This window comes from Rhopalosiphum padi, chromosome 1, assembly GCF_020882245.1.
Source record: "Rhopalosiphum padi isolate XX-2018 chromosome 1, ASM2088224v1, whole genome shotgun sequence".
Taxonomy (NCBI): Eukaryota; Metazoa; Arthropoda; class Insecta; order Hemiptera; family Aphididae; genus Rhopalosiphum; species Rhopalosiphum padi.
This window is the reverse complement of record NC_083597.1, coordinates 70,820,827-70,826,826: the sequence shown is the minus strand read 5'-3', so window position 1 is coordinate 70,826,826 and position 6,000 is coordinate 70,820,827.

The window sequence follows — 6,000 nt, the reverse complement described above, 5'->3', positions numbered from 1 at the left end:
AATAACAGTAAATATTATTAGTTTATATAATTGCCACTTCATGTTTTTATTATTTTTTTTATACCATATCAGTTTCCCTCGAGCGATACCAGTTATTTAATAACTTGTCAGATGAATATCTTGATAGTGTATATACATTTGTCCAATATATTATTATACCGCAATAGAAAAATGGACGATTCTTCATTACTGCTGATTGCCAATGATGTTGCGAAGAGAAGATAAATATAAATTAATCATACTGCATTTTATTAGTTTGGATGAAATATTTGGTTTCCCAATAAAACAACGGTGTAGTCTGCTGAATGCTGATTAAATTATAATTAAATATTTTTACGTGAAGAAGGAAGACATTTTATTTAAGAAATTTTCCACATGAATTAACGCGTACTGTGTCGTCAATAATAATCCTTGATCATTAACAGTCAAGTAAAAATATGCTACTTGTCTGACGAAAATTCAATTTAAATAACATTTGAATAAGAGACATAACAATTATCTAAATAAGTGATAATAGAGTTGTTAAACGGGTTGGTTGAATTCATGCAGTATCTTAGAAATCGTTTAGTGAGCATTATATTGTATATATATATATTTAAATATGATTTAAAATAATTATTAAAATTCAAAATATTAATCTTTGTAACTTAAATATTAACTATATTCTATTAAATAATTATACATTACAATTATGTTTAAATAATTACTGTATATTGTAATATATAAAAATACAATTTTTATTAAAATTAAAATTTAAACTATAAAATATAAATCATTTCAAGGATTGGATAAAATTAATTTTCTTAAAATAATGAAAAAAATATATTTTGAATAAAGCGATAATGTATTGCTATTACATAATGTGTATTTAAATATATAGATTCATTTTAAGATATTACGTATTTATAGCATAAACTTATTAAAGCTGTTTTACGATAAAATTATATTGACTCAAAAGTTTGTAACAATAATTTTATATGTTATAAATATACATCGTTATGATAATTAAATATTAATAATATAATAATGCAATGTTTCTGGCAAAAAATTAAATCAATTTCCCTTAATAGTAATATCAAAAAACATAATATCATGAAATAATTTACTTAGTGATATAGGCTGGCTAACCGTCTCCGCTCAGAATCGTTTTTCGATTATAGTGAATAATGATATATCGTTGAATTTAAATTCAACACATCAATTAAAGTGATCCAATGATATGCCTACTCTATACCAGAGTGGTATCTAATTGCTCACCTTTATTTTGTATGGTGTAATGGTGTATATTCAAAGATCTTTAAACATCACGATGGTTGATAGTAGATTTTAATAACGTATTTATAGAAAAACGTTACTATTAGAAAAACATCTTTATTATTCAAATAGATAAATAATATCTAATTAAGTTTTACGGTTCCAAATGATTAATCGTACGTGTGGAGTTTATAAGAAAACAATTATTGAAAACGTTTAATCACTAAAAATATTTTTAATTAATCAAAAAATACTCATGGCGGGTACTTTTTATACAATAAATATACATTTATTTTAAACGTAGAATAAATTATTTAAAAACTCATATCTCATAAGTATTTATTGGACGTATTTCCGGGCCTCAAGCTATACATTATAAACGTAATTATGTAAATATTCTTTAACAATATTATGTCGTCAAATCAAATATTATTTCCTTTTCATAACTTTCCGAGAACATTTATGTATAATACTATAATCAATGATACGCTACTTGTGATGTTACTATAATATAGTACTTTATAAAATATACTGTTTTCTCCCTTTTTCTTATTTAATTGTGTAAATAATAGTATATTTCTGTCCTGACACAAGATAAAAAGTAACTTTTAAAATATGATAACCATATGAATTAGTTCAGAATGGTTCGATAAATTTACATCAGAAATAAGATTCGCGTAAGTCATAATGTATACCTATTATGTAATTAGTAAATTTCGATTACTAACCAAACATATTATCTTGTATTATATTACATAACTTATAAGTAAATAATCCGATATAGTTCAATATCTCTGTTAACTATATCTATAGTCGTCAATTAACTATTCAAACTTCAAAGAGTAGATCCAACCGTTTCATCGTCCAACTGTTGACATAAGTCTACTTAATAGATGATAAAAAAAAAATGTGTATGATGACAAAATTAGCAGAAAACCTATAGTAGCTTACAGTAGGTTTTGTATGTTTATACAACTAATAAATAAATGTATTGTATGAATATTTTCTCTAGAAAACTTACTGCTTAATGATTTAATTAAAAATTTGTTTATGAAATTATGTGAATAAAATATTTATTTGCTTATAATAATTATTATATTATTATTATTATAACAATAAAATATATTTTAAAACGTACAGAAAGTTTAAGTAAGTTAAATTTAAAATTAACTATAAAAGTTTCAATAAAGCATAATATAGCTACTATATTGTATTATTGTAGAAAAAGAGGTAAAAACATCAAATATATTTTTATAAAACAATTAAAATATATACTCGTATTTGGCGTTTGAGACAATGTACCATTAATTCCTCCCCATTTTTCCTGTTCATTCCTGAGAAATAAATTAAACATACTATTTTAATCACTTTTAGTAAATGTTTAAAACCTATATATAGGATATTATTGTTTTAAAATTACCACCAACCAACAATGTTTGACTTATTATTCTAATTAGAATACAAATCGAGAACACTAAACCATAACAACATCAACGTAGATCGTATATATTGTGTTGTGCTGATTGAAAATAATGGTAGCGCCAAAGAACAAGACTTACACGAACACGTGTGTGCGTGCACATACGTATCGTATGTAGGATATTGTGGGTTATAGTGATTGTTGATAGAGTGTAATTAAAAATCTATTATTTAATAGAGGTAGATACAATGCATGCTTTCACAATACCATTGATATAATATATTAGCTATTTACTAGTTACCATAAAATGGTCTTATAACATAATCCATTGATGTGTGAACAGTGTAATCGTATACCTATAACGCGTGGACAAGAATTTTACTACATTTTATTTGTCTTGAAAATAGAAAATTTTAAAAGCAACGACAGAACTGTGATGCTTATATTATACAGTTTCGCAGTAAAAAAAACCACACGGGATCAATGTTGATTTTTGCGATCTCGACAACGAAGTTATCAAACGAGCGCCCTATTATGTAGTTTGTCAAAAACAATTTAACGGACAATGAGTATTACCTTGATATGAGTATATAATGTACATAATATTATAGTTAGACACACATACACGTATGGGGAATGAGTATAAAAAAAAGTACTGAACCGGTTACGGGTTTTTTTTGTGGAGTAATACGAAACTAGGCGGCGACGACCCCCCATATTCTTTTGGTAACATTGCACCATAATAGGAACGTCAACCGTCCAGGCATAATAGGTAATAGGATCACAAGAGCCGATTTTGGCACGAATGAAAAGGACATGGATATAATCCATGATTGTTTGTCCCCCCCCCCCCGAAATCGTTTGCTAGTAATTACCTGTTCTCGAAAAGAGTTTTCACCCTATATTTTTCATTATTATTGTATTACTATTTTCTTAAACACAAGTCTCAAGACAAAGCTTCCGCAAAGGAAACTGCACCGAATAGTTTTTTATGTTACTAAAAATGGGGCGTTTATATGTAAAAAAAAAATCTACCAATATAATCAAGTGAAAACTTGTGTAACGGTTTTAATATTATATTTGATAAGAGTATGTTTAAAATAATAATTAATAACATACATTGCGTTATTGTTTCTTTTCTATAAATAGAAATCAATGTAAACAATCTCATATAACATAATATTATATAATTTATTGACATTTAGTCTTGTGTGACGAAAAATTCGATGTTTAATTATAAGAGAGGTAATTGGATTTAATATTTTTAACTATTGATTTATATTGAGTATAATTGTTAATAAGGTTACATTACTCAACAAATCAATGACCCGAAAATCTAAAATCCAATTCCATTATAACCTACTTACCTAACTAATATTTAAAATTTTCATATAATATTTTAAAATTGATAAATAATCATTCTATTTAATAACATTTAAATATATATATTGATAAAGAAATCCTATTATTTTAGTTTTTAAATCAGTTGACTAAATACAGTTAGTTGGTGAAGACATTAGGGTTATAATATATTAGTTCTAACAATTATGTAGAGCTTTGCAATAAGTCATAAATACAATGTATTTATAATTTTGGATATTATATTTGGTTAATATTATTGATTTTAATATATAATTTAAAATTGTAGATAACTGTTAAATATAATTAAGTATTAATCAAGGATTTTTTAATTTAGATATAATTGTTATTTATATTAACATTATTTGTATAATAATGCTACTTTTTCTTAATTGAAACTATGGATATTAAAAAGATAAATTTTAAAATACATCATTTATCATAATTCCAAACGTAATTTATATCATCATGACGTAGGTAAATAATTTAAATTATATATATTAGAAAAATGTATTGCTTATAATTTGTACTTATATAATGTTTTAATACGATATAGTTGTTAGAAATAAATAAGCTTGAATTAAATAAAAAATATTATAGATTAAAAATTGCATAGAGTATAAATTATATATTTTGAATAATATTGATTGACCGAACAAGTTAAATTTTCTTACATCTATAAAAAATAATTAACTGTATCTATGCTTTTGATTAATAAATTAACTATAAATACGTTTAAAATTATTTTTATTTATTATAATATCCTTATTAGAAGATAATGATAAATGTATAATATTATACCTCTAAGGCTATATCAAATAACTAAGACATCTGGTATTCTTGTATGTGTATATAAAATTGACAATTGATTGATTTATAGTTTAACTAATAATACTTAATAAGTATTATAAAATAAGTAAAAAAATAGTTGGCGGTAAAGAACGGTTTTAAAACATCCTTAGAATAAAATTGTAATGTATTATTTTTTACCATAGAATGACTTAAACAAATATTCTTTTATATTGATATTTAGTAAAAGTGTATATTTTGATTATTAAACATTTTAGATTTTATTTATGATTCGTTTTATACAATTTAAACTTCTTTTATAAATCATTTAAATTCTTATTACACAGACGTTTTCAATTTTTAAAATATTTCATGCAAAATAAACAAATTAAATACTATGCTTGTACATATTTTTTTTTTTTGCTTTTAAATTTAGAATAATAATAACCTCACTTCGCCAAGTTGAACAATTCATTTAGTAACTATAATTAATTCAATTTTTAATTTGTCCGTACTTTATAATTAGGTGCCTACATATTACGATTAGCAAATGGAAAAAGATGATAATTGATAGTTTTGTTAGTTTTCGGGAAATCAAAGTTGTAATGAAATTGTTCTTAAATTTTGTATTAAAGCTATTTAAAAACAATTTAGAAATAAAGTAATTTCATATTTCTATTTTATATTATGTTATCTAAATTCTAAATACCCTGAGAAATTGAATTCTTTTGATTCAAGAAACAGCTTTTGATAATAATAATATTTTTATATTAGTTTTCAAAAAATCAAATAGAAAACTTTATTGAGAACAATATTTAAAATTAGAAATGGTTATAAAGGTTTTTAAGTCTACCTCTTTATTCTGTATAAAAAAGAAAAAATATCTACAAAAAACTGGTAGAAAGGGAAATAACTTTTTTTTAATCTGTCATACGTGTCAAAATTAAAATATGTGATAAGCAACAATAGTGGGGTCTAAGCACATAACTTTTACAACAATCACTTGTACTTTTAAAAAAGGCACTTATAATATCTACTGTTTAGTATTTCTGTAGTTAAACGTCACTTGTCTCGAAAAATAAACATTAAATAGGTATCTCACTGTTGAAGAGAATGCCAGAGAAACACAAATGCTTGTATGTTTGAAAACTTAAAATGTCGATTATTTCGTGGTATAT